General features: G+C 44.8%; 1 protein-coding gene and 1 non-coding gene across 2 annotated transcripts in view; one reads left to right on the top strand and one right to left on the bottom strand.

Annotated features, from left to right (window-relative positions):
* Positions 1-12,628, bottom strand: part of SH3PX1 (sorting nexin 33-like protein SH3PX1) — a 323,543-nt gene that overhangs the window by 233,949 nt on the left and 76,966 nt on the right. The window lies entirely within an intron of this gene.
* On the top strand, positions 7,713-7,831 carry LOC145413083 (5S ribosomal RNA). Its single transcript, XR_013899691.1, has one exon. It is a non-coding gene; the product is annotated as a 5S ribosomal RNA (ribosomal RNA).

Raw genomic sequence — 12,628 nt, 5'->3', positions numbered from 1 at the left:
TACTGGATGAACTTGCTTTCTTTGGAGCCATTATTAGGGGCTAATACTGCACTGAATCAAGAAAAATGTGAAGCACAGCAGGACAACCACGTTGACGAACAACAAAGGTGGACGCGTGACTGTCGGTCGGCCAACTTCCCTTCGTTTGGCTACGTTCAGGTTGGTCGAGGTCCGATATTTTGGTCGACCTCTGGAGCAAAAATTTCTTGAATTATTTGGTCGAGGTCAGATTTGTTCGACATGTGAGACGTTCGAGGACCGAGGTTCCACTGTGTGTATATATATATATATATATATATTTATACAGTATGTAGCAGCCGTGGCTCAGTGGGTTAGAGCGCTCCGCTCTGACCGAAGGGTCGGAGGATCGAATCCACCCGAGGGACATTGGTAGACATCAGGAAAGGCATCCGGTCATAAAATGCTACACGCTCCAGTTCAAAGTCCTCTACCCAGGGGCAACGTCTTAGCCCTTCGGGGATACCTGGCGTAAAACCAAATTATTTATATACATATATATATATATATATATATATATAATATATATAATATATATACATATATATATATATATATATATATATATATATATACAGTATATATGTGGTTGTTTGCTCCTGTAATGCCACTCAGGGATGAGTGAGGCTGGTCACTCTCATCTTAAATGTCGGGACCAACAGCCTAGCTCCAGGCTCCTACGCTCCTCATGGGGCAATGCAGGATTGGATGATGGATGGATGGATATATATATGTGCTGTTTACTTATCCCCTAATTCTACTGACTACGAAAAATTCGTCGACTATTGTACTTCTACAATGGAACACATCCTATCCATTTCTCCTTCCTCTGAAATCTCCATTCTAGGAGACTTCAGTGTTCACCACCACCTTTGGCTCTCCCCTCCTTTTACTGATCAACCTGGTGAACAAATTTACAACTTTTCTATTCTTAATGACCTACTGCAGCTTATACAGCATCCTACCTCTATCCTTGACCACCTTGGAGAGAGTTCCAACATATAGTACATCCCCCTAGTACGTGCCTATATGGGCGGCAGAGGATGTCGTGTACTGGGAATTCGCGCACTAAGAATACATAAACTTATGGGAAAAATTACACATGGGCGGCACCTCCCCTTCATGGGCAACCCATGAGACGCCATTCAGACCCAAGTATTGTGCTATACAGGGAAGCTGTCTAAGACATATTACCTAAGATAAAGTAAACCTACAAGATCATGGCTTTACTAGGTAAATCATTGGTGGTAGGTGGTGGCGACCACCATCCACTCACTTGATGTAGTGCTGCCTACTTCTTCCTAAGCCTTCATCATTCTTTTTCTGTGTCTGCCCTCCTCTCTTCCTATATCTCCCATCTTTCCTGTCACTTCTTATTGCTCTTCTTTCCTTTACAGGTGGCTTTATATTGAGTAACAAGCCAAATGGTTTCCTGTAAGCCAAGAAACCATTTATAACGTTGGGTGGTAACCATATAACCAACCCATACATGCTCCCTACGTGTCAACAAGTGGGTTGGTGGAGGGTTAGTGCCCCTCCCCATAAAACCAATAACTCAAAGTCAAATGGCCACCCCTTACAGGATTATGGCATCTGGCAATAGATAGATAGATAGATAGACCTTTACCTGTTCTTGCTTCTTGGAGGGGCAATGTCGTGTACTTGGGGTAACCCCGGATTTGGGCCACTCTTCCCTGCCCATCTCGCTTACAAGGAGCTCAGTTCGCGTACTAATAAAAAATACACCAAAATCCATCCATCTATCCATTGCCAGACGCCATGTATCCCAAACGGGGTGGCCGAGGGCTTAGAGTTAATTGTTTTACAGGGAGGGGAACTAATCCTCCACCAACCCCACTTGACACGTAGGGATGCCAACAGCATCTGGTGTTCGGTCACCCATCCAAGTAATAACCAGACCCAACATTGCTTATAAAAATAAAAAAATTGGTCCTCGCGTACAAGGGGGATCGCGTACTCAGAACTTGCGTACTGTGGGGATGTACTGTACTTGGCCTCTTCCTTACAACTAATCTTTCTGCTTATGCTCTTAACCTCTCCATTTCATTGGGCTCATCCGATCACAACCTCATTACCATAACCTGTCACATCACTCCAGTACGGTCTGTGGACCCTCCGAAGAAACATCGGTTGTGGCACTTTGGAGCCGCTGATTAGGAGGCCCTCAGGCAGAACTTCTTTGATTTTCCCAGGAATGATTATTGTTTCCATGACCAGGAGCCATCTGAGTGTGCCATGTGAATGTCATTTTGTATTGTTTTCATTTCGTTTTTTAAGACTCCAACACATTTACATGCATCGGCCTTGGTCACCTAATAGCAGCTTCCCATGCTGCTCGATCTATGGCAGTCTCCCTGTTCAGTCCCTTAACACTGAGGTCACAATTAATGACCTCATCCCATGTCTATTTCAGTCTACCCCATGCAACCCCATCCCCAATATTAAAACTTCTCACTTTCTGCACCCAATTATCATCCCCCATCCTCTCCACATGCCCAAACCACTTCAATCTATCTCTCCTCATCACAACACCAATACACTTCAGTCCCATCCTACCTCTCAACTCTTCCATCATAAACCCAGCCCCCAAGCCTTGCATGCAGGGATGCACTGCACATCCACCCAATCATTGTCATTTCTGTGTGCCTGAACATGCGAATATCCTCTTCCTTTACTGCCCAGGTCTCACTACCATACAATATTATACTCCTAACACATGTTGCATACAAAGATCTTTTATCACGTATGGAGAGCCCTCTCAATGTCAAGAAAGGCAACAGCTCCCTGAACTTCTTCCAATCACTACTAACGCTAGCCAAGTTGAGTCCTCTCATGCCTGACAATGTCCATCTGCTCTCCCCAACACGCCCCACACATAAAATCAGCATTATCTCGCAGTCTACCTCTAATACCACTACATCTCTTATGAACCCACTTATCACTAACACTGCACAAGATGGAATTACTTCCCAGGCCCTTGTGGCACATTGCACATGGCTACTCTCCCTCAACTTTGAGAGTGCCGCCACCAGCCCTAGATATCATCACTTCTGTTTAATCTGCATTTACTCTTAAGCCTTTGTCCCCCATATCATCTCTCCACTTTCTAAATCTTTCCTCTGCCTCCCTTTCATTTTCTGCAGTCAACACCAAATTATCAGTATACAACATCTCCCATGGGAGACCTTTTCTGAAGTCACATGACAGGGCTTCAAGCACCAAGATAAACAACAGGGGACTCAAAACTGACCCCTCATGAACACCAACATTCACGGGAAACTCATCACTCAAACCTCCATTCACTCTTACCTGGGTGTGAGCACCCACATACATGGCCATAGCCACCCTGACCAGCCACTCCTCCATCCAAGCTTTCTCATTACCCACTTCACCACCTCTATAGGGACACTGTTAAAGGCCTTCTCCATATCAACAAAAACAAAGTACAGTTCCCTTTTCTTTTCTATATAATTTTCCTGAAGCTGTCGAACAATGAATATGGCATAAGTGGTCCCCCTGCCTGGCATAAACCCAAACTGCATCTCATCAATAATCACTCCTTCTCTAATCATACCTTCTAGAACTCTCTCCACTACCTTCATAATCTGATCTAAAAGCTTTCTACCACTATAATTTGCTCTTTCCAGAGCATCACCCTTCCCTTGTACACATTTACAAATACACTCTTCAGCCAATCATCAGGGACAACACACTCATATATCTATCTCTATCTATCTATTGCCAGAAGCCTTAATCCCGTTTGGGGTGGCCACAAACAAATCGCCTCCACGTCGCCCTGTCCCCCACCATTTCACTGCCCTGATCCCAACTCACACCCCCCTCTCTCATATACCTCTCCACCCCATCCATCCATCTCATCCTCGGCCTCCCCCTCCCTCTCCCCCCCTCCACCTCACTCAAATACACTCTCTTCGTCAGTCTTTCACCCTCCATCCTCTCCACATGGCCAAACCACCTCAGTGTATTCCTCCTAACGCTTCCTATCACATCCACATCCACACCACAATGCTCCTTTATATCCTCATTTGTCAGCCTATCTCTCCATGTGACTCCACAGGCTCCTCTTAAATAACTCATTTCCACTGCTCTCACTCTTGACTTGTGTCCTTCCAACAACTTCCAAGCTTCACTTCCATACGTTACAGTTGGTATCACAATACTGTCATATAGTAACTTTTTCACTTCCATGCTCACTTCCCTGTTTCTTATCACTGCTTTCAAGGAACCAGCAACCTTTCATCCCTGCTGTACCCTTTCAAGCACTTCACCCTCCAAACCTCCAACCTTACTCATCACACTACCCAAGTACTTGAACGTACTCACATTTTCCAATTCCTCACCATCCAACCTCGCTGTACATTCACTGACTTCACCTCTCTCAAAGACCATCACTTTACTCTTCCCTACATTCACCTTTAGATTCTGTTTCTTACACACTCTCCCAAACTCATCCACCAAGCCTTACAGCTTCCCTTCCTCTTCACTCAGCAACACAGTATCATCTGCAAACAACAGTACAGGGAGTTTCTAGACACTACCCTCTCTCATCAGGGCCACTCCAACATCCACTACCCTACCTTGTACCTCTTTTATTACCCAATCCATGTACAGATTGAACAACCATGGAGACATGACACATCCCTGTTTCAACCCAACTTTCAAAGAGAAAAATTCACTCAGTTCACCATTCACACGCACTGCAGCCTTAGCACCATCATACATACTCTTCACAGCACTCATACATAATCATATTTATTAAGTCAGTGACTAACCTCACTCCTGTATCTCCTGAGGCCTTCAACATTTCAGCAGTCAACCCAGACACATTCGCAGCCTTCCCCACCTGCATCCTGCCTATTGCCTCACTCACAGCAGCAGTGTCAATCAATGGCCAAGGGCCAAACACTGGATCTGCTGGCTCCAAACCTTCCCTGTCCCATTCAAACTCCTTATTCAACAATTGGCTATAATGCTCTCTCCACGCTCTTTAATATCCCCACTGTTCACCACTACCATTCCTTCATCATTCATCACACACAGCTCACCTATAAAATCCAGATTATCCCTCTTCACCTGATCTGCCACCTTAAATATCCTATTCTTCCATTCCACATGATTTAGGTTATCAAGTAAAAGTCTTTGTGACTCAGACTTTGCCCTGTATACCTCTTTTCTAGCCCTACCTTGGCAGCCATTAAGGAGGTTATTCTCTCAGGCATGGAAGCATACATTCCTTTGTCATAACCTTTGACTAAGGCAAAAAAAAAAAAAAAAAAAAAAAAAAAAAAAAAAAAAAAGACATAATCACACTTGTTCTAATGCTGTCCACAACATGAAGAAGGCCTATACAAGGTACCAGAGCCAACCCACCCTTGAATCACATCTTTTTTTTATGTTTCTGCCCAGAACCATGCTAAGTCTGCACTTTGCTCTGCTAAAAATAATTTCATCCATACTAAATGCTCTCAACTCTCCAACACGAATTCCTCCCATTCCTCCTGGCACCATGCCAAAAATCATTCTAACAACTTCACCTCATCATCCATCCCTCCTGTTATTTACCCTGATGGGTCTGTAGCTATTTCTTCTACCAATAAAGCAGATGTCTTCGCTCAGACTTTCTCCTCCAATTCCACCTTAAATAATTCCAGTGCTGTTCCTCCATCACATCCCCCCTCTGACTTCATGGTTGATATTAGAATTTCTTCAACTGATGTATTTTTTGCCATCACTGGTCTTAGTACTAAAAAGGCATATAGGCCTGAAACAGAAAAATTTTAAAGCATCTTTCCTATCACAACTTTCTTTCTGATCGTCAGCATGGATTCTGTCAGGGACGCTCCACTGGTGACCTTCTCACCTACCATTCAGACTCCTGGTCATCCTCCTTTCGGGACTCTGGCTAAAGCTTTGCCACTGAACTTGACATCTCAAAGGCTTTCGATCGAGTCTGGCATATATCTTAAATTTCCAAACTACCCTCTTACGGTTTCTATCCTCCTATCCGTGCCTTCATCTACAGCTTCCTTTCTGGTCGTTCTATAGTTGCTGTTGTAGACAGCCACCATGCTTCTCCTAGATCTATCTATCAATAGTGGTGCTCCTCAGGGCTCTGTCCTATCACCAACTCTCTTCCATTTACTCATCAATGACCTTCTAAGCTGTACATCTAACCCTATCCACACATATGCTGATGATTCCACTCTTCACCTTTCCATTCGGTTCCTGAAATGTCCATCTCAGCAGTTACTTCAACAAACATGGGATGAGGTTAAGCACACCTAATGTCTGACTTGGCTCATATTTCTGACTGCAGTAAAAGAAATCCTGTTGTTTTTAATGTACTAAAGACTCAGTTCTTACACCCATCAACCTGACAAAATCGTCCACAGGAGTACCATACCCACTAATGTTTAATAATATCCAGCTCAAACCTGCATCACCTTAAACATACTTGGGGTTTCATTCTCTCGGGATTTATCTTGGAAAGATCATATTACAGCTTTTGTAAAAACTGCCTACAAGAGATTAGGTGTGCTAAGCCGACTCTATACCTTCTTTACCCCTGCACAGTTGTTGACTTTATACATGAGTTTTATTCACCACTGGGTATGGTGCAACTCTCGTGTGGGGAGGCTTCCCACATACAGCTCTTTTCAATAGGGTGGAGTCAAAGGCTTTTCATCTCATTAACTCTCCTCCTCTTACTGGCTCCCTTCAACCTCCATCTCTTTGCCATACTGTTGCATCTTTATCTCTTTTCTATTGTTACTTCAATAGTCACTGCTCCTCTGAACTGTCTGCTTGCATCCCTCCACCACTAAAATGGGCGCATAGCACCCATCTCGCAACAAACTCTCATCCCTTTTCTGTCCAACTCTCTAATGCAAGAGTTAACTGCAACTCCCAGTTATTCATTTATCCAACAGGTCAACTCTAGAACTATCTCCCTCTGTCCGTATTTCCCATTTCCTATGATCTCCAATCTTTCAAACGCAGTGTGTCCGAGCATCTTGAAATGAAAGGATCTTGAATTTGGCTCTCTGCTGAAGTTTTTGTTTTTTCTTGGAAGGAACGGTTAGCGGGCTCCTAGCCTTTGGTTCTTTCTTCCTTACATACACACACACATATATATATATATATATATATATATATACATACATAAAATCCGGCCAAACGCAATATCCGGCATTTTTTGCCTGGCTCTATTAAAACAACATCTGTCGAAATCAGGCAATATCCGGCTCAGAAATGGAAAGGAATTGGCTGTACAGTACTGTACTATGAATTTTTCAGTGGTGATGTATATCACGCAGCTCATACATGGGATCCAATCAGCATAGTGGCAGACCCCACAACAAGCCAGCCAATCACAATGCATTCTGGGAGCGGCCCACGCCACATGATAAGCCTACTGTCAATCACTCTTTCTCTCCCGTGGATGCCGTATAGTGAGGACGTATCAGTGCACTGTGCATTTGTGACCAACATGGGAGCATGGGACCCATTCACTACTAGAAAATATGGGATTAAGTGCACTGTACTACATAGTGTACAGTAATACTCTACCTTCCATCGATGCCAACACTAGGTGAGTACAGTATGATTACAGTATGATTTTACTGTATTGTGAACTGTATTACTGTACTATATGTACTGGCCATACCACGTTGAGTACACCGCTTCCCGTCCGATCAGCGAAGTTAAGCAACGTTGGGTCTGGTTAGTACTTGGATGGGTGACTGCCTGGGAACACCAGATGCTGTTGGCATAACGTTCTCCCTACGTGTCAAGTGGGGTTGGTGAAGGATTAGTGCCCCTCCCTGTAAAGCAATTAACTCTCAGCCTTGGCCACCCCGTTTGGGATACATGGCGTCTGGCAATGAATGAATGAATGAATGTACTGTATCAATGCTGTGCTGTATTTTAAGATTGATTTTAATCTTTTACCCATGGGCAATACTGTCAGAAAGTTTTTAGGATAGAGGGTTGAGACACATAGCTTAGGTTAGTGGCACACTATCCGGTTCAATGCCAAATGGATAGCTGATTGGGGGTACCAATGCAATTTCCAGTGTCGGGCTGACTGAGTCACACCAGAAAACTGAGAGATTACTGTATATGTATGTTACTGTATATATATATATATATCTAGGAGGTTAGTGAGGGATGTTAAAGTTATAGGAAGTGAGGAGTGTGTGCAGCAGCACAAACTGTTGATTTGTGATATGGTGCTTAAAGAACAAGTGATGAAAAAGAGGACTTATGTACCTAGGAGGAAAATATGGAAGCTGAAAAACCAGGTAGTAAGGGATGCCTTCTATAGCGAGTTGAGGAGAATGGTGGCTGAACAGGGAGCTGTAGACAGAGGCGTTAATGAACAGTACAGAGCCCTAAAGAACAATTTCTTGAGAGTTACTGATGTAACATGTGATTGGACAAGACATAAAGTAACATGGTGGTGGGATGAGGGTGTAAAAGCTGCAGTTAAGGAGAAAAGACGGCTTTTCCGGGAATGGAAGAACGGTGGTAGCAAAGAGGAATATTTGGCTGCCAAGCGGAGGGCTAGAAGAGAGGTATACAGGGCAAAGTCTGAATCACAGAGACTATTACTTAATAACCTAAATCACGGGGAAAGGAAAAATATGATATTTAGGGTGGCAGGTCAGGTGAAGAGGGATAATCGGGATATTATAGGTGAGCAGTGTGTGAAGAATGATGAAGGAAGGGTAGTGGTGAACAGAGAGGATACTAAAGATGCGTGGAGAGAGCATTATAACCGGTTGTTGAATGAGGAGTTTGACTGGGCCTCGGAAGGTTTGGAGCCAGCAGATCCAGTGTCTGGCCCTTGGCCTTTGATTGATGCTGCTACTGTGAGTGAGGCAATAGGCAGGATGAAGGTGGGGAAGGCTGCAGGTGTGTCTGGGTTGACTGCCGAAATGTTGAAGGCCTCAGGAGATATAGGGACGAGGTTAGTCACTGACCAGATAAATAGGATTTTTTATGAGTGTGTTGTCCCAGATGATTGGCTGAAGAGTGTAATTGTAAATGTGTATAAAGGGAAAGGTGATGCCCTGGAAAGAGGAAATTCTATCTATCTATCTATATACCTAGGCTGCTTCCCCCAAGGAAAGGGAGGTAGCCGAGACAGGATGACACACTCCCCATTTACTCATCCATTCAAACACATTCATTCGCATCTTAGCCCCAAAGGGGAGAACGGACAGATCCTCACCGCACCACACCGCACAAGGGTCAACTGCGCAATGCAATCAGTGACATCCACAGCAGGGCCCGACAGCAGAACTAGTTTACCCCTGCCACATCATAACAGACCCATCCCCTTACCCGCACCTGACCTGACTAGCTGATCAGAGGAAATTACAGAGGTATAAAGCTTTTAGATCAGATAATGAAGGTAATGGAGAGAGTTTTAGAAGGTATGATTACAGAAAGAGTGAATATTGATGAGATGCAGTTTGGGTTTATGCCAGGCAGGGGGACCACTGATGCTATATTCATTGTTCGACAGCTTCAGGAAAAAAATATTGGTAGGAGAAGGGATCTTTATTTTGTTTTTATTGATTTGGAAAAGGCCTTTAACAGAGTCCCTAGAGACGTGGTGAAGTGGGCAATGAGAAAGCTTGGCTTGGAGGAGTGGCTGGTTAGGGTGGTTATGGCTATGTATGTGGGTGCTCGCACCCAGGTAAGAGTGAATGGAGATTTGAGTGATGAGTTTTCCGTGAATGTTGGTGTGCATCAGGGGTCAGTCTTGAGTCCCATGTTGTTTATCATGGTACTTGAAGCCCTTTCACGTGACTTTAGAATCAGACTCCCGTGGGAGTTGTTGTATGCTGATGATTTGGTGTTGATTGTAGAGAATGAAAGGGAGGTGAAGGAAAGGTTTAGGAAGTGGAGAGACGGTATGGGGCACAAAGGTTTAAGGGTAAATGCAGATAAATCACAAGTGATGATATCTAGGGTTGGTGGCGGTACTGTCAAAGACGAGGGAGAGTGGCCATGTGCAGTATGCCACAAGGGCGTAGGAAGTAATTCCATCTTGTGCGGTGTTTGTGATAAATGGGTGCATAAGAGATGTAGTGGTATCAGAGGTAGACTGCGAGATAATGCTGATTTTATGTGTACAGCGTGTCGGGGTGAGCAGGTGGAGATTGTCAGACATGAAAGGATGGAACTTGCTGGTGAATCTCTTGAGTGTGTGGAAGAGTTTTGTTACTTGGGAGACATGTTGTGTGCTGGAGGTGGGGCTGGAGCTAGCTCTGTGGTTAGGGTGAGAAGTGGCTGGAAGAAGTTCAGGGAGCTCTTGCCTCTCCTGACATTGAGAGGACTCTTTTTACCTGCTAAGGGGTCTTTGTATGCAGCATGTGTTAGGAGTGTAATGCTGTATAGTAGTGAGACCTGGGCAGTGAAGGAGGAAGATATTCGCCGGCTCAGACATACAGCAATGATAATGATTAGGTGGATGTCCAGTGCGTCCCTGCGTCCAAGGCCTGGAGGGGCTGGGTTTACGATGGAAGAGTTGAGAGGTAGGATGGGATTGGAGTGTATTGGTGTTGTGATGAGGAGAGATAGATTGAGATGGTTTGGACATGTGGAGAGGATGGGGGATGATAACTGGGTGAGGAAGGTGAGAACTGTTAATATTGGGGGTGGGGTTATGAGGGGTAGACCAAGAAAGACATGGGACGAGGTCATTAAGTGTGACCTCAGGGTTAAGGGACTGAACAGGGAGGCTGCAATGGATCGTGCAGCGTGGAGAGCCGCCATTAGGTGACCAAGGCCGACACATGCAAGCATGTTGGAGCCTTTAAAAACGAAATGAAACGAAACAATATATACAGGTATATATACAGTACATCCCCACAGTACGCGATCCCCCTTGTACGCAAGGACCTATTTTTTTATTTTAGTGTATTTTTTATTAGTACGCGAACTGAACTCCTTGTAAGCGAGACAGGCAGCGAAGAGTGGCACAAATCCGGGGTTACCCCGAGTACGCGACTTTGCCCCCCCAAGAAGCGATAACAGGTAAAGGTGAGCAGCCATATTGTTGTTGGTTTAATTAAGCCATATCATTGGTGATTTACCTTGTAAAGCCATAATCTTGTTGGTTTACCTTATCTTAGGTAATATGTCTTAGGCAGTTTCCCTGTATAGTACAATACTTAGTCTGAAAGGCGTCTCAAGGGTTGCCCATGAAGGGGGGTGCTGCCCATATGTAATTTTTCCCGTATGTTTATGTATTCACAGAACGCGAACTCCTAGTATGTGACGTCCTCTGCCGCCCATATAAGCGCATACTAGGGGGATGTACAGTGCTCGTCAGAAGTATGGAGCGCCCTGCATCCCTCCTGAGAAACAAACCTTTCAACATTGAAAAAACATATAAATAATGCATTTTATTTACCTTTAGTGCTTCGTAGGGTAGCCTTTACATTTCTTCACGGACCTGAGACGTCTTGGAAGTGAAAGGGCGAGGCTCCTGAGGTGCTGGAGGGGTATTTTGTCCCAGGAGTCATGAATGGCGGCTTCCAGCTTAGGCAGAGAGCTCACGTCCTTCCCTTGGAGACTCTTCTTTACCAGGTACCAGAGGTTTTCAATCGGGTTGAGGTCTGGGCTATTTCCTGGCCAGTCTGTCATGAATGATACCTCGCAGTCACGAAGCCAATTGGTGACTGATTTGGCCTTGTGAGCAGGTGCACCGTCCTGCTGAAACACTCGTAGACCTGTTAGCTCGAAGGAGTCTGGTAAATGATCACACAGAAGCTCCAGGTAAACATCCTGATTCACTCTGAGGTTCTTGGGAAGTACAACAAGCTTCCCCAAACCCTTCCCTGAGAAACAACCCCATACCATGAGTGAATCAGGATGTTTAACTGTGCTTTCTACATACCGTGGGTCAAGTGGGTCACTACCTTTGCGTTGATACACACGTGCTCCTCTGTTACAGGTAACACTAAACGTTGCCTCATCAGACCACAACACTGACAACCATTGCTCCTCACCCCAATTTAGATATTTATTAGCAAAGGCAAGCCTACGAATTCTCTGGCTGCTAGAAAGAAGAGGCTTTTTCACAGGCCTGTGACTTGTGTAACCAAGCTCATGCACCCTACGAGACACTGTTCTCACTGACACCTCACCAAACACTTCCGGGTTGCTCTCCTTAATTTTCCTTGCACTCACACGAGGATTAAACTCCACTGCACGTTTTAAAACATTAACAGACCTTGGGGAAGTTTTCCTAGGCCTACCAGACCTTGGTTTCTTTGTGGGAACTTCACCACTGTTTTCCTCCCGAAACCGCGCACACCAACGACGCACTGTCGATCGTGCCACACCAGCCAATTCACTCATTTCCTTTGTCTGGTGGCCTGCCTCCTTTAGAGCAATGATCTGGGATATGATTTCACTTGATAGTTCACAGGTAGGTGCCATAACAAAGTTTTGAAGGCCAAAACACTGCGGGAAACTCGGTAAAAAATGGCGCAATTTGAGAGGGACACTCGGCGGAGTTCCTCTCTCTCAGGCAGCCCGTGGGCGACTG

This window comes from Coenobita brevimanus, chromosome 94, assembly GCF_032717465.1.
Source record: "Coenobita brevimanus isolate Jiangsu-jjx chromosome 94, ASM3271746v2, whole genome shotgun sequence".
In the NCBI taxonomy this organism is placed as follows: domain Eukaryota; kingdom Metazoa; phylum Arthropoda; class Malacostraca; order Decapoda; family Coenobitidae; genus Coenobita; species Coenobita brevimanus.
The sequence above is the reverse complement of the archived record's forward strand: the minus strand, read 5'-3'. Positions and strand labels throughout refer to the sequence as shown.